Raw genomic sequence first — 21,253 nt, 5'->3', positions numbered from 1 at the left:
CCTGCCTCTGAGGAGTAATATATTCTCATATTGTTGTGCTAGCTTATTTATATTTATTAGTTCAACTTATTTTAATATAATGCTATATAAACATATGTATATATAAGGCAAGTAAATATTAAATGTGATGCATTATTATTTTATTAAAATAATATTTATAAATCAATAATATATGTTAATATTCATAATATATAGGCTGATTTGGTTAACGACACCCCTGGTGAGAAGACTAACGAAGACTAAAAAAATCAGCAATCTGAAGATCTTTGGGAACTCCGTGCTCACGATGTAAATGGTGACGCGTGCATGAAGGTTCTTCGCCAGGGGTCCTCACAGGCTTTTCCAGGCCCCTGTTACAGGTCAGCAGGGAACTGGGGAGCGAGTGTCTGGGCAAAGCCCCCAGGCTGAGGCCAGGCCGGGTCTCCCGCCAGTCTCCTTCCTTCCGTCACCGCGCATCACCTCCTCACTTACACGAGTGCAAGCGAGTGTTATCACTTCTCTTACAGATGAAGGTGTGTGTTGCAAGAGAGCTGGAATGGACTCACTAGTGACATAAATCTTAAAATTACAGAGAGAGGGAGATGGAGGGAGGGAGACACATAAACAGGTATCATGTGCCCTGGCTGTAGTCCATAGTGAAAATTTTATGAAAACAGAAAATGATATTAAAGCCAGTTAGCCTTTAGCTTGTGTTTTTATCGGTGCCTGTATTAAACAATTGATCAGTCATCTAAATATCATAGATTCTAAATCATAAACTAGGATTTTAAAACACTGTGGTTTTCTCTGTTACCAAAATGTACTTTTGAAGCCAATGTCCAAATCATCCAGTGTCTTCTTTTCCTGAGTGTTTGGTCACGTGTTGTTGTCTTTCTAACTTTTGTTTTTATTTGAGGTATAGCCCTTTAGCAAACAGTGCTGTGATAGTCTCAAGTGAACACCAAAGGGAACAATTCACCCGTTCACATCCATGTGTCCTTTCTCCCCCAAACTCCCATCCCATCAAGGCTGCTACATAGCATGGGGATCCATGTGCCAAACAGTGAGTCCTTGTTGATTCTTAACCGAACCGGACCTCTGTTGCATCATCAGAGACCCTGTCAGAATGTTTCCCAGAGGTTAGAGAGGAGTTCCCTGGAAAATACTCAGCCCACCCCCTGTTGCCAGATGAAGGCTGTTTATATAAGGGTGCTAGTTTTGAGAGAGCTTGGTGAGCTGGACCAGCTCCTACAGAGATGGAAAGAGTTTGTCACCATCAACATTCCCCAGTAGGTTCAGCCTCCCCCGAATGTGGCCTGAGTCCTGACCGCTGAGCAGGCCAAGTCCGGTTCACCCTCTGCCCCCAGCGCCTCCACCCAAAGTGCCGTGGGAGACAGAGGGACTGACCGCTCGTCCCCTCCTTCCCCTCCACTCCCGGGCGTGGACGAGCCCAGCTTCCTGCTCTAGTTGAAGGAGGAAGAAGGCCCAACAACAGCCCCAGAAGAAGGGCAGAGGGGCCCTTCCATTCCCAGGACTGTGAGCTCATCGTGCAGGGCCGAGGGGACACGGGGGCGGGAGGAGCCTCAGCGCCAGACACTGGGAGCTTGTCTGCTGAACACACTCAGGAACTGTCTGCTGGCTGTGGGGTCTTGGGAACGGGAGAGATTTGGATGGACTGGGGCAAGATGGGAGGGTTTCTCATGTCTAAAGCACAGGCTGTGTCTCTCTGGGCTGGAACTATTAACCTCTGAGCACTAGATCCCACCAAAAGCAGAGTATTGGTTAGAGGTGTTCTGAGACATTAGAGTTTCTTAGGGAGATGAGAGGAGATACTAGGAGGATGTGAAATGCCTCGTAGAGCCTGAACCATACATCCAGGCTTCTGACTCTAGTTTTGGGAGGTAGCAGTTTCTTATGCATGTCTCTGGTAGCTCAAATGGTAAAGAATATGCCTGTAATGTAGGAGACCTGGGTTTGATTTCTGAGTCGAGAGGATCCCCTGGATAAGGAAATGACAACCCACTCCAGTATCCTTGCCTGGAGAATCCCATGGACAGAGGAGCCTGGTGGGGTCCATGGGGTCGCAAAGCTTCAAACATGACTGAGAGCCTGACCCCTTTCAGGTGAGGCAGCTGGTGTCCTCGGGCCTGATCAGGGAGGAGCACGGCTGAGTGCTGCTTCTGACAGCCCTGTCCGAGAGAAGAGCACAGACAGGTGCCCCGGGGAGTCAAGCCACAGGCTGCTTAGTCAGCAAGACTGTGGGGGGGGGGGGGGGAGTGGGTACCCCGCAGGGCCTCTCCCCACTGCCCCCGTGTGCCTGCAGTTCCGAGCTTTGGCCTAAATGCGCCATAGACAAGGACCCTTCATAGTCTACCTACTATGAGGCAGCAGCTAAAGGAATGCTGCCTATAAGCTTATACATAAAGTTCCATCTCTGGGAACCCTGCATCCCAGGTAATGGGCACCAAGCTAAAATAACTTTGTTCAGTTCACAGGAAACCTCCTGAGCAGACTCTCCTGTGAGTCACAGCAGGGAGGCAGAAATGAACCCATCCCCTCTGGAGGCTGATTGAATGAAGAAATATTTGACTTTCCTCCCCCTCCCCCCACACCTTTTAGTATAAATATGAAAGAAGCCTGAATTCTAACTCAGGTAAGATGGGTCCTTGCGGCAAGAGTCCCGGGTTTCAGAATAAAGCTGCTGTTCCTTGCCCCAACAGCTCATCTCTCAATTAATTGGCCTGTCGTGAGGTGAGCAGTACAAGCTTGGACGCAGTTACAGAAGAGCTGGCACTCTTGCTCTCTCGGGAAGATGTCCACTTTCATTCATTTAGTCATTCATCGTGTATTTGAGTCCTGCTCAGAGCCAGGCCCTGGCTAACTGATCACTCACCCTTGGAGACCCAGCTCAGACCTCACCTGGTCCACTATGCCTTTCTCCATCCCCTGCTCTGCCCGCACCATTTTCTGCCTCACCCAGGGCCCCTCAAGTCTTTAACCACACTTTATTGAGCTCTCCAGCTTGTGAGCCCTGTGAGGACCTCGACAATGCAGAATGGGGCTCAGAAAATCTGATGATGATGAATGATCAAATCAGTGAGCTGGTTACACACAAACCAGGCTTAGGTCACATTCACAAAAGGTGTCATCTTCTTCTCCCTCTTTCCAGGGCCAGAGTTTCAGGGGGACATTTAGCCAGAGCCCAAGGATCTTCTCTGACACTAACCTCATCTAAAATATTACCTGTCTGGATGGATTTTATTTTCAGTTTTATTTCTTTTTACACTTGATGTCACTTCATGACTATTCCACTGAATATTGAGTAACTGAATGATCACTTCTGTTGTGTCTGGGCCGAGAAAGCCCAATACGGAGTAGGATATTGAGGAGGAGAAGGTCAGGGGAGTGGGGGGTGGGAAACCAACGGAAGCAGGCAGGTCCCACCCCCGTTCCCACCGCCCCACCACACCCACTTTGTCCTTAACCAATCTGACTGTGATTACCAGGGGTCAGTTTGTCTCCTCGCTAGATGGTCCATCCTTTAGAGACAGCTGTAGAGGGCACAAGGCAAACCTAAGCTCTAAGGCCCCTGTGTGACCCAGGAGCAGGCACCTGTGACTTCAGAGGATCAGTTTCTGACCCACAGTGATGCTCTCCCAGAGTCGAGGGTGCGTTGTGGCAGCCCTGCTCACCATGAGACACTGCAGCTCTTGCTCTGCCCTGAAACCCCTCCCTGCAGCCTGGCTGTATTTGGGGGAACACCTGGACAAAGCAGGGCATGAGCGAGTCAGAGAAAGTGGGCGCTTCAGGAGCAGAAGAGATACAGAGAAACTTGGTCTCACTGTGGCCACTTCCAACTGGTCCCAGCCTAATGTCTGACCGTTCCTGATCCCAGCAGTTAAGCAGGGCTGGTCTGACGAGCATGGGACTGAGCCTTGGGAGCTTAGCATGGGAGGCTCTTCCACCTGCCTCTCCTGTCCTTCTCCTGGGTCTCTCTCTCCTTCGCCACCACTGCCCCCCCGCATGGAGTTCTCTCCTTAGGCCGCCATGGGGAGGCCTGTGTGGAGTCCTGGTCGGGGGGTGGTACCGAGGCCCCGAGACGGGGTGTCATGGCTGAGCTGGTGCGCTCTGCTCACTGGTGGCTCAGGGCCGGTGCGGCAAAGAGGGTCCCTGCACAAGGACAGTTCTTAGTGACGTGGGCTGAGCACGTAACACTGCCATAATGGTAATTTTATATTCTGTGAGCTTTTCACAATTAAAAAGAAAAGAACTTGGTTTTGTGTGTGTGTGTGTGTGTGTGTGTGTGTGTGTGTGTGTGTGCGCGTGTGTATTACAATGGCCTAGAAAGGAAAATTCTCAAGTCAAACAGAGGAATGAATCATGTGCTAAGCCATAGATGAGTCTCAAAGACATAGCACCACGTGTAAGAAACCAGCATGCATGGCCGCTGTTGTACAAACCCACGCACTTTAAACATGCAGAACAGGCAAGTCAATGAGGACAAAAAGCACACAGACTGTCAGAAGTTGGGGGAAGGTGGGAGGGGAAGTGACTGTTGAATGGATAGTGGCTTTCTTTGTGAGGAGATGAAATGCTCTGATTTAGGTAGTGGTGATAGTTGCACAACTTTGTAAACAGATGATAGATCATTCAGTTGCACATTTTACAGAATAAATGTTATGTGAATTAGATTTCAACTTAAATATTGTGATAGATAAAGGATTGTTGTTGTTGTTGTTGTTGTTGTTTAAGATTTAACACAAGCAGCACATATTGTCCTGACTTTTACTTGGTTCTCACTCTTCTAACATCTGTGGGCAAACAAAAATAACCTAAAGAGAACGAGCACTGCTTATTGCACTCTTGCTCCATCATGTGAAGGACTCAGTTACCACCCCTTTTGTTCAGCAGAGACTCAGGCATTGTGGTTGCTGTTGTTCAGTCTCTAAGTTGGGTCCAACTCCTTGCGATCCCATGGCCTGCAGGACACCAGGCCTTTCTATCCTTTGCTATCTCCCAGAGTCAGGCACAGGCATGGGATGGTTTTCTGGTAGAAAAAAGGAAGCATATTGTGATCAGAGATTGTGATGCAGTAAAGTTGGGGGAGGACTGGATAGAAGATGGTCCTCCTCTATGTGAGTTTGAGGGACATATTTGGTTTCCCCCTTTTGCTTCTAAATAGGAAGGATGATTAAAAATAAGGAAGCTGTCAGTTAGTGATTAAAGTCTGACTATTGAGGTTTAATACTGTAAGGGTTGTGACTAGGCTTTCTGGGTTGGTTGCTACAGATTATGGATTAAGGCTTCAGAGATTGGGCTAAGAAGTTCCTTGGCTCCAGGTGGGTTTAGAAAATTCTGTATATTGAAGCTGTTGTCAAAAGCCAGAACTAAGAGTGTTCCCAGAAACAAAGATGATCCACACCTCCTGCCTCTCCACCCATATCCACCACACATCAACTTAAATTATCCAAAGCCGAGTGGTGGCCACTTTTGTATGTTTATACTGACTATAAAATGTCTCAAAGCAAAATTATGGGATTATATTTAATGTATATACATCTTGGTGTATGTGCATCTTGGTGACTCTAGTGGTAAAAGAACCCACCTGCCAATGCAGGAGTTGTAAGATATACGGGTTTGAGTCCTAGGTCATGAAGATCCTCTGGAGGAGGGCACCCATTGCAGTATTCTTGCCTGGAGAATCCCATGGACAGAGGAACCTAGCGGGCTACAGTCCATAGGGTCACACATAGTTGAACATGACTGAAGTGACTTAGCATGTGTGCACAAATGTACATCTTGAAATTCTAAAACAATGCTTGAGAGAGCATGCTGAATGTTTCTTAAATAAACAAATGTAATTTTTATCTTTTCAAATATTCAAAAAATTTTCTGTTTCAAAATTTGAAAGAATTTTTAGTTTAATTTCTAATCCATAATTGTGTAAATTAAAGTTACTGACTGTAGCATATAAACAAGAAAATATCAGTTGCATGAACATCATAAAATCTTACCTTTACTTGAACAGATGCTTTCAAATATCAAGTGGCTCTGCTTGTTGCGTTTCTTTCAACATAAGGATTCAGGGGCCATGGTACCTTTGAGTTATAGGTTTGTCATCAACAATCTGTGGTTTCAAATCTGGCCCTGGCACTGGGTCTACTCCACTCAGCTAGAAAGGGGAAAGGATGCCTTGTGGGACATTTTCAGAGGCCAGGCCTGTTCAGAGCCAATGGAGCTTCTACTCAATTTTGCCTGGCCAGAACTCCGGGGCATGGCTGTCCCTGGGAGCTGGGTGGCTGCAACAAGAGTCTATTGCATGTTGAGTTGGAAAGAAGTGAGAAGCTTGGTGACTAGAACTCTACACTCTGTGTACAAGTATTAATGTTAAAACAAATTTCTTTCTTATCCACATTTCATCTGATGAAAAAGGTGACTCACTATCTGATTCTACTAATTAATCCTCGGGAAAAGATTTGTGGGAAAAGACCAAGCATATCTAACAGATCTCTCTGAAAGGAAAAGTCACACTGATTCCCAAGAGTAAAGCTGGAAAATGTCCAAGATTAAAGCTATCCAAAAGATTTTCCAGATATTCAAGCTGGATTTAGAAAAGGCAGAGGAACCAGAGATCAAAATGCTGACATCTGTTGGATTATCAAAAAAGCAAGAGAGTTCCAGAAAATCATCTGTTTCTGCTTTATTGACTATGCTGAAGCCTTTGACTGTGTGGATCACAACAAACTGAAAAATTCTTCAAGAGATGGGAATATCAGACCACCTTATTGCCTCCTGAGAAATCTGTATGCAGGTCAGGAAGCAACAGTTGGAACTGGACATGGGACAACAGTCTGACTCCAAATCGGAAAAGGAGTACATCAAGTCTGTATATTGTCACCCTGCCTATTTAACTTATATGCACAATACATCATGCAAAATGCAGGGCTTTTGCATAATTTAAAGATGAGTAAATAATTATTTATTTGTAAATATACTTTTTTTTTTGCTGAGTGCGTCATGCAAAATGCCGGGATTTGAATAACTGAAAGATGAGTAAAAAATAATTTATATATTAAAATTGAGATAAAATACACATAACCTAAAATTTAGCCTCTTAGACACTTTAAGTGGCCAGTTCAGCAGTGACCTAAACCTTCACATTATTGTGTAACCCAGCTCTAGAACTCTTCTTGCAAAACTCAAACACTGCAACCCTTGAACCAGTCCCCATTTCCCTATTCCCAGCCTCTGCCCACCACTATCCCATTTTCTGTGTCTATGAATGTGACTACTTTGAGTCATTAAGTACTCTCGGTACTTCATGGGCTTCCCTTGTGGCTCAACTAGTAAAGAATCCCCCTGCAATGTGGCTGATGTGGGTTCAACCCTGGGTTAGGAAGCTCCCCTGGAGAAGGGAAAGGTTACCCACTCCAGTATTCTGGCCTGGATTATTCAGGCCATGGGGTCTCAAAGAGTCGGACATGACTGAGAGAATGTCACTCCCTGGGTACCTTATGTAAGTGGACGTAAGTGTTTACCCTTTTGTGTCTGGCTTATTTCATTTAGCATGATGTCCTCAAAGTTCATCCATGATGTAGCCTGTGCCAAAGTTCCCTTTATGCTTTCAGTCTGAACAATATTCCAGGTTATGCATACACCACATTCTGTTTACCCAGTCATCTGTTACTGGACACTTGGGTTCCTTCCACCTGTGGGCTATTATGCATCATGCAGCTATGAACCTAGCTGCACAAATATCTGTTCATACTTCTGCTTTCAGTTCTTTTGAATATACACCCACACGTGGTATTCCTGGATCATGTGGTAACTTTAGTTCCAATTTTTTAAGGACTGGCCAAGGTGCTTTCCACAGTGGCTGTACTATACTATATTGTCAGGAACTCTGCACAAGATTCAGTTTTCACCTACATTCTCACCAACACATCTTATTTCTGTCTTTTGATAATTGCTATCCTAATGGGTAACAAGTGGTATCTCATTGTGAGTTTTATTTGCATTGAGCATTCTTCTCTATGTTTGTTGGCCATTTGTATATCTTCTTAGAGAAATGTCTATTGAAGTAAGTCCTTTCAGATCTTCTGTGGATATTATATTTAAGTTGTAGTGAGAACATTCAACAGTAGTCTAGTGAGATCTACACTTTGAACAAATTTCTAAGTGTAGAACATAGTGTCACTGGGGCTTCCCTGGTGCTCATGGTGAAGAATCTGCCTGCCAGTGCAGGAGACTTCAGTTCAGTCCCTGGATTGGGAAGACACCCTGGAGAAGGAAGTGGCAACCCAACCCAGTATTTTTGCCTGGGAAACCCCATAACAGAGGATCCTGGTGGGCTATGGTCCACGGGGTCACAGAGTCGGACATGACTGAGTGACTACACAACAACATAGTGTCATTAGTTATAGACAAGTATATACAGCACATCTCCAGAAGGTGTGTATCTTGCAGAACTGAAACGTCTTACCTGGTGAACAGCAGCTCCCCATTTTCCTTCTCCTGCCCCAGGCAACCACAATTCTACTCTCTGCATAGATGAGTTTGACTATTTTATTCATCATATACATTATACAGGATTTCTCTTTCTGTCTCTAGCTTTGTTCACTTAACACAATGACCTTCCTGGTTCATACATGTCCCTGCAAAGAGCAGGATTGGCTTCTTTTTGAAAACTGAATAATATTTCAGTATATGTGTGTATGAAGTGAAATGAAGTGCAAGTCACTCAGACGTGTCCAACTCTTTGAGACCCCATGGACCATACAGTCCATGGAATGCTCCAGGCCAGAATACTGGAGTGGGTAGCTGTTTCCTTCTCCAGGGGATCTTCCCAACCCAGGGATTGAACCCAGGTCTCCTACATTGCAGGTGCATTCTTCACCAACTGAGCCACAAGGGAAGCCCAGGAATGCTGGAGTGGGTAGTCTTTCCCTTCTCCAGTGGATCTTCCCAAACCAGGGATCAAACTGGGTGCTCCTGCATTGCAGGTGATTCTTTACTAACTGAGCTATCAGGGAATATGTGTGTATACACCTTATCTTTCTGCATTCATCTGTCAATGGACAACTTGGTTATTGTGAATAATTGTGCAGTCATTTGCCCATTATTTTAGCTCAGTTTGGTCACTTGTTTATTTCCATTTTTAATGATCAAGCTTTTAAACACTTTCATAGCTTTTGTGATGATGATAACTGGGTTACAGTAATGTAATTCATGTTAGTTTTAAAACGCAACCTTTGTTGGGGAACTGACGGACCGTAGCATCTGGGGAAGCACTGGACAGAGATTAGAGCTCAAGTCTTTCCTCCTTCAGGGACTAACTTCTCTGAGCTCCCCTTCACCAAACAATGAGGGTCCCAGCCTCTGTAGGAGCTGCTCTCCATGTTCCTGCTGTCCTGCCTTCTCCTTCTCCTCCTCCAGGACTGCTCTGAAGGGCTTCCTCCCTCCAGCTCTCCGCCTCCTGAGTTCAGTCTGGGCTCCTCTCACTGGCGCTCTTGCTGGGCTCCTGACCATCCTATGGCTGCAGCCTCTCTGCCTCCCGTTAGCTTTCTCCCTGTGATAACTCATCTGCTTTAACTGGTTCTCTACTCATAGCATCTGAGTGGCTTTTATCTCCCTTGGAAGCAGAGTGGCATTCACGGCCAGGCTCTGACGGTCTTTCAGTCTCCCCCGACCCCTTTTTCTGCCAGCCTTCACCCTCTGCATCCACCTCGCAGTCCATGCCGCCTTTGACATCATCCAGGAGTTTAGATGAATGCTCTGCCTTCACATCTGCCTTCTAGGGGGTCTTTCTCTCTCTGCTGCACCTACCACTGGCCCCTGGCTCTGGGTTCCTGGCTGCTGAACTGCATTTCTCCGAGGCCTTGGCTTGAAAACCACCGCTCTGCTGATTCCCTCTGACTCCCTCAGGCTGTGCCGTCACTCCTGGTCTTTCCTCTGGTCCTGAGTGCCTTTTCTCGGTGAGCACCTGCCACAAGCTGGGGCACTGATGTCTTCCTGACGCCCCTCTGAGGCCCAGGGTTTCCTGAGTGCCGGAATCCAGTATCCACGACTCGCTCACGCCCAGAGGTGCTCACTGCTCACCTGCTCAGAGGCTGAGGCCTGTGGCTCCCCAGTCAGGCCTACAGGGCCCTCTGGGTCTCATCTCAGGCCCTGTCCATGCTGTGGGAGAGCAGCTTTCACTCTAGGAAGCCCCCCTTCCCGTCTCCCTGTTGACCCAGCAGAGCCCCTCACCGTCCACTGCACCCACCCCAGCTCCCTCTCCTGGTCACTCTCCAGGGTCTGAGGCCGCTGGGGCTTCGTGGGCCCAGGATCACCGTGTGCAGAGCTCACCAGCCCTGCCTTCCAGGGGCTTCCAAGCCGGGGAGGGACAGAGAAGGGACCGACAGACGGAAATGCCCTGTGCCGCTTCACACAGACCCCGTGTACAGGCCACACGGACTTCGGAGCGAGGACAGGCTCCATGACTTGCCCCCTGCCAGCCTGCCGGCGAGAAGGTGGCAGGAGGAGAGCAGTCCTCTCGGGGTGTCAGGGGCCAGCTGCGCCCCGAGCCCCACGGCACCTTCGTCTGTGGAGACGGCCTCGGCCAGAGCCTCCCCACGGGCTCCAGGGGCTGCTCAGGGCCCAGAGCTCACACACCTCTTCTCTTTAAATAATTTTGTTTGTTCATTTATTTTGGCTGTGTCGAGCCTTCACTCCCGTGGGGGCTTTTCTCCATCGGTCGGGCACGGGTTTCTCTTCGCGGCGGCTTCTCCTGCTGCAGAGACAGGCTCCGGGAGGCACCGGCAGCAGGAGTTGCGGCTCCGCGCTCTACCGGCGACAGTCGCGGTGCGCGGCCTTAGCTGCTCCGGCGTGTCGGGGCTTCTGGGTCGGAACTGTCTCCTGCGTTGGCAGGCAGATTCTTTACCGCTGAGTCCTGCCCGAGAGCACACACTTCCGACATCTGCCAGCTTTCTTGGGGCCCAAGGACTGTTGAAGCATCAAGGGACCCAAGAAACACCCCAGAGCGGCCGGGCCGCTCATCTTACCCCCGTGGAAGCTGACCCCAGCGGAGCGCGGGGATGGTGTCCCTCGGCGCGTGGCCCAGCCCGAGCCCGGGCCCCTCACTCCACGCCCAGGGTCTCTCCTGAGCCCACCGCTTCCTCCCCCAGGTCAGAGAACATCGAGCCCCTCTCAGGACCTGCGGCCATTGGGAAGCGTGTCTGAGGGTCTTGGGGGTCAGACAGAGCCTTTATCAGAGGAGCTGAGAGGGTGAGGAGCTCAGCTGGCTCCTCTCCTGTTACCCATCTGCATCTTCTGCAGGCTCACTTTCTACTCCTCACGGTGACCAAGAACTTATAGCTTCCCAAGGAAGTCCCTGCCATATTTTAACAAGTGTAGTAAAGGGTCCTTCCTATGTCATTTATGTTTTATTTGCTACCAGAGCTTTGGACAAGCAGTGACACACTCAGTCGAGCCCTCATGTAATTGCAGACACTTCTAAGAAGGGATCCTGATGAGCCCTCCAAGATTAATTCAAGATACAACTTGAAAATGAATAAATAAAAGATTAGACACAATCCAATTAAAAAAAGAGAGAGATAAAACTTGAAAAAAACTCACAGGCAATTGAGTCACTTGAGCTGTGGCATAAAATCATTTTGTTTTAATCTAGTTTATTTATTGTGGATAGCATTCTAAAATAATAATTAAAAAATCATAGTGCTATTTTAACCTTTATTTCTGAAGGTCTTTGCTAGTGCGCTCCATGTGTCTGCAGATGTCGGTATATGAATATGAAACCACAACATTTCTAGACTGATGAAAGTTGCCATCTTCCTCTTCTCTGAACATGGAATCACCACCTCAGCTCACCCGGCAGCTGTCCACACTGTCAGGAATGAAGGCGAAAAAATCCCCTATGCTGTACTCATCATAAATGTAACTGGTTCCCTAGAAATCAGCCCAGTTAATCTACACCCTCAGGAGCTTTAACACCTTGTTACTCAAAGTGCAGCCAGGAATCTGCAGGAATTGGCATTTCCTGAGAGCTTATGAGAAATGCAGGACCATAGGCCTATCCCATCTGCTGTATCCAAGGCTGTACATACCCTTTTCATTGATGAGAGGAAAGAAGACTGTAGACCCTGATGCAAAGTTCAGTGCTTAAACTTTCTCAGCAATTGTGACAGTGCATATCATCCTTCCACCTTTTCCTTGTTTTTATTAATTGATGCATACTTGACTTTTATTTTATATTAGCTTTCTGTGTGCAACATAATGATTCCTTATCTGTATATATTCTGAAATGATCACCATGATAAGTCCATCTCATGTCTATCATCTTACATAGCTACAACTTCCATGTGTGTGATGAAGACTTTTTAGATCCATTCTGTTAGGAACTTTTAAGTGCACAAAATAAATAGTATTATTAGCTATAGTTGCCATGCTACACATGATGACCCTATGAGTTACTTTTCTATAATTGCAAGTCTGTTCCTCTTGACCACCTCCACCCACTCCTCACACCCCTACAGCCCACCCTTTGCAACCACCGATCTGTGTCCTGTATTGATGACTTTGGTGCTCTGTTATTTATTTATTTATTTATCTTAAGATGCCACGAGTAAGTTAGATCACCCTTTTTCTGTCAGCCTGCAGGGCTAGTGCAGGTCTTAGTAGGTCCTGGATCAGTTACCCTCTCAACATTCCATGTGGAGTCTTGGGGCTGCCTATGAGAATGATCACTCAGTGGATGGTAAACTCGCTGAGATAGGAATGCGATCTCCTCCCACCACCTGGCATGGGACAGATTCTCCCAGCCCTAGTGTGTGGCTCTGGGGCATTTCCACTCCACATCAGAAAAGGGTGTGGTCATTCAGTAATGACTCTGTTTCCAGCAACGGTGATAATGGACATCACCTTTGATAAACACTGCATTAATTAGAGCAACTGTTTGGAAACACAAATCCAGACTTGAACTTCTCCCCTTATAGTATCAAACATCTGGCAGGAAAACAACTCCCTAAGAAACATTCCCCAGATTTTAGCCACAGAGTCAGCTGACCATGTGTTCTATAGGCCTTTACAGAAGGTTGTTTTCACATTAAACCACAAGAGTGGGTTTGAATCTGCCCTAATCCTAGGTGATGCAGAACTGACTTCTGTAATTCAGGAAACATTAATTGTGATCTTGGAATCTATGGACAGATATGAATGAGAATCCACTCATATAAAAAGCCAAAAGCAAATTTTAATTGCAAGTATAGCCGGCAGAGTTTTGCCCTGTATGTTCCCCATTTCAGAGGATGTTGAAAGCTTTGAATAAGTTGGCATTCCCATGGAGAGAATCCCTTGTGTTTCTAGAGCACAAGTTTTAACCTGCTTGATTAGTCCCCTTGGAGGGTCATCTATCACTTTCCAGTGTCTATATTTAGCAAAAGACAAAAACTGCCATAAGTTAAGTTCTCCATTGGCCAAATGTGGCTAGTTCCCAGACCTTCAGAGATAACACTTGGTTCTTTGGCTATGGTAATTTAGTACCCAGGAAACTATCTGGCCAAGTGCATGACTATGTGATTGTGGTGGTTATTCTCTGAAATGTGTAACTTAAAGACGAACACAGAAATTATGTAAAATATTTTATGTGTGTACTTATCTGCAACCAAACTGCTGTGACTTTTAACATTTTTATCCACAGCCTAATCTTGAATCTCAACTCACTGAGTACAACCAATGTTCAACCAAATATCCAGGAGCAAATGGAACAGGCTTGGGGGTAAGCACAATGATTAATACATGTCAGAGCTGATGAATGTTAGAGATTACCTAGGTCAATCTCCAAATCCTCCAAAGATGTGTGGCATCTCCAGATCATTGCAGAACCAGGCCCTTTCCAGCACACCCCTGTCACTCATCTTTCAATCATCCATTCAATATTGACTGAGCATCAACTCATGTCAGGTGCCAGCAAAGGACCATGAGGAAGACATAGCCCTGCTTTCGCCGCGGGGCAGGCGACTCGCACGGGGGGCCCTGGGCCAGGCGCGATCCAGAGAGCCGTCCCCGCAGGAGCTCCGGGTCCCTGGCCGCCAAGGCGGGCGCGCGAACCCGGCAGCCGGGTGTGCCCCGAGAAGCCGGGAGGAGGCGAGGAGAGAGCCGGGCGGCCTCCGGGCCCCGGAGACGGTCCCAATCCCCCGTGGGCCGGGAAGGAGGACCCGCGGGCCCCGCCGGCGGCACAGCGGCTCCTCTGCCGGGCTAAGGACTTCCGATCGAACCGGCTCGGCCCCGAGGGAAGAAACTGCACCAGCTCTCCGCACGCAGCCACCGACGGGGTCGCGTGTCCTCCGCCCGCTCGCCTCCCCGGGCCCGACCTGAGACCTCGGCCGCCGCCGCGGGAACGTGCGGGCGGAGGACCGGGAGAACCGGTGCGCGGCCTGTGCCCGAGCTCGGTCCCTGGGCCCAGGGCTCAGACGTGCGGGCGCCCGGGACTCCCCCGCAGAGGACCCGAGCGGGAAGCTCCGGGGCTGGGAATCACCGAGGCGAGGGGCGGGAGGAGTCCCCCGGGCTCCGGGCTCAGCGGCGGTGCTCCGTTTCTCACGTGCTTCTTGATCTCAGCGGCCCGGACCGCCCTCTGCAGTCCCTGCCACGCTGCTGTTAAAACGTTGTGCTTTTGTGTTGAATGGACGCTACAGATCAGGACATCACGCGGTAACTAGGAGTTAAAGACGGTGGGCACTTGCACAAATAGGTGGTGAGAAGCCTCAGCATCTCAGGGACCCCCACACCCGCAGCCACATCCTGCCCACCCAGCTCCCGCCCTGGTGTCTGGGGTCCTCCTGCCTGAACCCTCAGCAGGCCTAGCTCTTCGGTGGATTCTGGGCCTGCGGTCACCAGCACCTCTCCGGGCTCAGCCCTGTCTGTGCGGACCCCACCCACCCTTCCCGACCTCATGCTTCAGGACACGGCCCTGACAGGTGTCACCCAAATACAGTCTGATCATTGTTTCTTGCTGGTGAAAAATTAGGAAAGCATTCTTCCAGGCCTGTTTATTCTGACCCGCATTATGACCCAATTGTTCTTTATCTGTATATCATATTTTAGTACTTGATTATACTCTGAGCTCTTGTGAAGTTACTGTGCAATTGTTTAAAGTAACTTTCTTTCAAGTTGTGCAGAATGAGTAGTGTGATCAACAGCTCCCCTCCCCCCAAAGATGTCCGGGTCCTAATCCCCAGAACCTGTGACTGTGTTAACTCACGTGGCAAAAGGCACGTGTGTGGGTGTGGTTGCAGAAAGGACCTACACCTGGGAGGCCCTTCTGGGTTACTGGTGCAGGTGCAATGTGGTCCCAAGGGTCCTCAGAAGGCAGAGCAGGAGTCAGGAGGGTCACAGCTGGTGAAGGAGACGTGCGGACACGAGCCACAGCGGGACCGAAGTGGTTGCTGGGCCCACAGGTGAGCAGTGCGGTGACCCCTAGGAAGAACAGACCCCGATCCTCCAGAAAGAGCGCAGCCCCGCCGACGCCTCGATGCACACACAGCGAGATCCATATTGGACCTCTTCCTACGGATGAGAAAATGAGCTTGTGCTTGTTTCTTATACCAGCAGTAAGAAATGAACAGGTAGGGAAAAGTATCTTTTTAAAGATACATGGGCCCCTACTGGTAGGAAGAATTTCTTCAAAATTTAACATTTTTTCTTTAAAAAATGTATCTTTTTTAAAGATACATGACCCCCCTAGTGGTAGGAAGAATTGCTTTGTATCAGGGAGTTAGAATGAGGAAAGGCAATTCGATAATATGTATCCTCTGAAAAGCAATTCAGAAGCCACTTTCCTGAGAGAGAGGGAAGGGAAGATGTGGGTAAATAGGAGAGGCCCTCCGCGTGGGCAGGAAGGGACTGCAGGCAGAGGCGCCTCAGGGAAACAGTGGGAGGGCTGTGTTTTAATGATCTCACTTAGATCTGGAGATGCTCTGGAGACAGCTAGCTAGTGATGCCCAAGGGGGCTCCTAGGGCCTTGCACCTGCATCTTGACTGCCAGCTGAGCACCGGCCGACAAAGATGAGCATCCAGAACCAGGGGGATCGCCACTGGAAGAAGACAACATTAACCAGGGGAAAAATGACCTGATATCACAACGGGTTCCATGTAGTTAGTTATCCATCTTTCTCTTCCTTCTGATACCTAGTTGAAAGTGACAGCAAAATGTCAAATGCTGAGGTGAGAAGCCAGTGATTTTCAGCCCCCAAGCCTGAAGTAAACTGTGCTTGTGTGAGTCAGGCCGAACGCACTTAGAAACAGGGATGCTGGGCAGATGGACACAGGCTGGCTCTGAGTTACACAAACTTCCACATCCTATCGCTACCCTGTCTACTTGTGTGATTTTGGACAGGACACCTACTGTCTTTAGTCACCTGTTTCTTTCCTTCTAGAGCAGAAATAACAATCCTATTGCATCATAGAGCTGTGTGGGAAATTACACGAGATAAGACATATATTTACACTTATATGACGGTAGCTAAGTTCAGTTCAGTCACTCATTATGTCCAACTCTCTGTGACCCCATGGACACCAGGCCTCCCTGCCCATCACCAACTCCCAGAGCTTACTCACACTCATGCCCATCGAGTCGGTGATGCCATTGAATCACCTCATTGCCTGTCATCGCCTTCTCCTGCCTTCGATCTTTCCCAGCATCAGGGTCTTTTCCAATGAGTCCGTTCATCACATCTGTGAGGGTAGCTAGCAGAGTGAGGGTTTCCTCGCATAGTGGGGGTAGCTAGCAACCCCCCAAATCCCAGGGAATGACCCGTGATACTGAGCACAGGGTGATCATGCTTAGCATCCTTTGGATTCTGGTCCTGTTTGGATTCTTTCCATCTCTCTGGCCTGTTTCTACTTCTGCATCCCCCCTGATTCAAAAAGACCTGATTACTCTCAACTTTAAAAATCTACTTCTCACTGTACAAGGTTGGAGGAGTTGGTGAGAAGCAGCCTTTCTCTGTGCCCACTCTGAGCCCTTTGAGTTCTGGCAACAAGGTTCTGAGGCAGCTGACGAAACTCAGACTTCAGCACTTTCAGAAACCCAGCCAAGGTTGCAGAGCAAGTGAGAGTGCCCACGGTTCAGATGCAGATTGGCCTGTCCTGGCCTCAGACACCCACAGGTCCACTTCCCAGTCTACTCAGACCCCTCAGCAGTTGCTTTCCTGTTGCTTTTGAAGTGACTTTATAGACTTCTTGGGCTTCCCTGGAGGCTCAGCTGTAATAAATCTGCCTGCAGTGCAGGAGATATGGGTTCCATCCCTGAGTCAGGAAGATCCCCTGGAGAAGGAAATGGCAACCCACTGCAATGTTTTTGCCTAGGAAATCCGTGGACAGAGGAGCCTGGAGGGCTACAGCCCATGGGTTCACAAAGAGTCAGACACGACTTAGTGACTAATCCACCACCACATTATTATCAACGCAATCTGTATTTTATCATAGCAAACTTTGAAAAATATTGGTAACTATGAAAGACGACATTTAAATTTACCTGCATACAGCTCAGAAAATCTACTATCAGAGAAGATCTCGCTTAATATTTTGGTTTATGTTTTTTCCAATTTAAACATTTCCATGATGTGAAAGCTGCTATACTTTGTTTAACCAAATCCTTATGTTGAGAGTAAAGGTTATAAGGTAAAATGGTCAAAATATTTACCTAATTATTTGGTATAAATTTCCAGAAGTGAGAATTAAAATTACCATGACAAATATAAATCATTTTTACAGCTTTTGATCTGTATGTGCTGTCAAAGGACCAAACAAGAAGGAATGCTGAATACTTAGATCTGCTAAGGATGATAGCTACAATCTTTGTTAAATGTGTGTGCTATTATTTTATGAGGCTTTTGTCTCTTAATAGAAGACAAAATAATATCTCAATTTTAATTTTTGATGGAAGTTACTTTTTTATTCTATTTCCTAACAAGCATTTTTATTTCTTTATATGAACATTTCAGCTCATGTGTCTTGCCAAACTTTTTACTAGATTACTTGTTTTATTAAACACTTGAAGGAGTTATTTTTTGGTAATGTCAGACTTCTGTCAAATGTGTTCTAGTTTTCTGAGTTTGTAATTTTCCTTTTATTTTTTGATGTGTAAGTGTTTAGCAATGTTGTAGTAAAACCCATGAAGACTTTTTATGTAGCTTGGCATTCAATGTAATGCTTATATATTAGTTTTCTGGGGCTGCCATAACAAAATAGCATATCCCAAGAAGCCTGAACAACAGACATTTGTTTTCTTACAGCTCCAGAGGCTGGACATCCAAGATCATAGTGTGGCTGGGCTTGAGTCTCTCGAGGAATTTCTCCTTGACTTGCAGATGATCACTTTTTCTGGGTCCTCACTTGCCCCTTCCTCTGTGTGCACCCATCCCTGGGGTTTCTTTCTGTGTTCAATTTCCTTTTCTTACAGGGACAAGAATCATATTGGATATGGGCACAACTTAAAGGCCTCAATTTATTTGCCTCTTTAAAAACTCTGTCTGTAGATACAGCCACATTCTGAGTCTCTGCAGGTTAGAACTTCAACACATCTACCCGGGTGGACAAACCCAGTCCATCAGAGTTTATCAAGGTCTTCCCCTTCCCAAGCTTGCATGCATATTTATATTGTATTATCAAGGTCTTCCCCATCTCAAGATTGCATACATACTTATACTTTATTCTTAAGGTTTATGGTATCAAATTTTATATTAAATGCCACTTGGAATTTATTTTGATGTGTGGCACAAATCTTACTGAGAAATAAAATATACAAAGGAAAGCTTGTAGGTAATATAAGTTCATAATTTGAAGAATAATAGTAAAACAAATTCCCATGTTCTCTGTATGTATCAATTCTATGACATTCCCTGCCTTTTATTTGAGATTTGCACATGCATATGAGTTCCTAAACAGTACACAGCCTTTTCCTCTTTTGTCCCTTTTTGTAAGTAGAATCACAGTGATTATCCTTTTGTGAAATAATATTTATTTTGTCTGTGGTATTGGTTTCTGAGGTTCATTTGTTCATATGCATGCCATTGAATTACTTTTACTGCTATATAGTAGTCCATACTTTAAAGGTACCAAAATCTATCCATTCTGTTGTTGCTGGATGTTGGAACTGTTTACAGCTCTTTGCTGTTAGGAATATCATTCACATGCATCTACTTTATGAGCTGGATGGCAATTAATGAAACTAAAGGTGTGAACTTGTCCAGGTGAGCTATGTTACAGCAGTTGACATTCCGATTAACAAGGAATGACAGCTTCCTCTGTTCCACATCTGAGCCAACCTTTTCATAGTCACTCATAAATGTTCGCTCAAGTATGAGGTATGAGATGGTGTTTTGTTGCAATTTTAATTAGTATTTAATTTATCACAAATGGAATTGATCACATTTTAAAGGTTCATTGGACTTCCATGTTTCACCTTCCATGCAATGCCTGTTAATATGTTTTTGACATCTACTTTTTAAAAATATTTATTGGTGAAAGATCTTTACACTTGTTGCACATGTCACTTCCCACACCCTGGCTTTTGTTTTACTCATTTTATGATGTCTTGTGATGAGCAGCAGTTGTTACTTGTAACATGGTCATATTTATCCGTCTTTTGCTCACCCATTTGTTCGGCTTTTTAAAGAAGTCCTTAATCCTCCAGACATCATAATGGCATTCTGTTATGTGTGTTTCAGAAGGTTTCATGCTTTTTTGTCTTCCACACTTAATGTTTAATTTATTAATACGTTCAAATTAAGTTTCAATTTACCTTCAGTTTATATTCATGCCTTGTCTCTGAAGAAAAACAGCTTCTTTTCCTGCAAAGCCTGTGGAGAGAAGATAGCAACCTACCTTCTCCCCACGTCTACCTTCACCCACAGCCCCATACCTAGAGGCTGTCAGAGATACAAATAATAAAAGAGAAAATGAGAGAGCCGGACAGTGGACAGAGAAACATGGAGCTGATGCTTTCCATGTGTGGTGTGGAAACTATCCCCAAGGAGGGAGCTTTTAAGTATAAGCCTAAGCCAGTGAAGGCATGAGCTTTCTATCCCTGGAAGAGAAGTGTGTTTCAGGGGAATCAGAGAAAAGGGAAATGCTCTGTGCCTGGAGGGTGCATGGAGATTTCAAAGAATAGCCCAGGGTGCCATGTTATCTGAGCACCTGAGAGGAGAAAGGGGGAAAACAGGTTCATTTTGACAAATGCTCTTGCTCTTCACACTAGCTGCCTCCACCTCCAGGTAAAAAAAGGCTCACTTTTAAAGACTCACCTGAACCTCCCCTCCCCTGTGAGACTGTCAGGGCTTCCAGACTCCTGGGCGGAGCGAGTGGACTCTCCATTGCCCTGTGATGAGGGTTACTTTCTGTATTACCAGCAGAGAATGAGTTTCTCTAAAAGAGATTTTGTTTTTTATCACTAATGATAAAAAATGTCCAATAAATATTGGATGAATTTACAAATGAATCCAATAAAGAATGATGCTAACATTTTCTTCCATCTTCACCTTGGCCCATTAGAAACTGGGTATAGTAGGAACCCTGGGTTTCTGTTAAGAAGAATCTAGTAATGGTCAGGTCAGTCTTTAACCTTGTAGGTAGGTCCTAGGAGTGAGACTCAGGCCAAAGCTTCCTGCCGCCACCCCTCAGTGAGAGTTAGTGACTGGTCAGCCCTTCTCTCTGTGTTCGCCCCAGTGGGTGTCAAGGTCTGCAGGCTCCATGGGCTGACCGTCCACCTGGCTTGGCTCTCCGTGGCCATCCCCGATTCACAAGTGCCCACCGGGTACAAGGACGAAGAACCTGGAGTCATTACCTGCTGTGAGTCACAGCCCTGGGACCCCGGCTGATTCGCGTTTGCTTCTGACAACAAGGGCGTCCACCTGCCCCTGAACAGAGGGGCTGGCCACGCCACCCTGGTCAGCTTCCCACACAGACAGCCTCCTGTCATTTCTCCTTGACTCAGCCTGTCCCTCTGCCTTACTGCGACATCCTGCCTGTCACAGCCACTGCTGTTCCTCACCCTGAATGAGGAAGTAGGTAAGTTTTTATGATCCCAAGAATCACAAGTGGTGAGTTATGTGGCCTTCCCTGGCCTTAGCACCCCAGGATGTTCAGCGACCTAGCCCACACTGCATGCCGTCGATTCATTCTGCATGAGAGAGAGGAGGAGAGGGTGGACTTGGGGTGGGTCCTGAAGGTATGTACTGAGTCAGAGATGCTGAGGTCAGGCCTGGTTTTCCAGGTGGGG

Source organism: Muntiacus reevesi, chromosome 1, assembly GCF_963930625.1.
Source record: "Muntiacus reevesi chromosome 1, mMunRee1.1, whole genome shotgun sequence".
NCBI lineage: Eukaryota > Metazoa > Chordata > Mammalia > Artiodactyla > Cervidae > Muntiacus > Muntiacus reevesi.
This window is presented reverse-complemented; position numbering follows the sequence as displayed.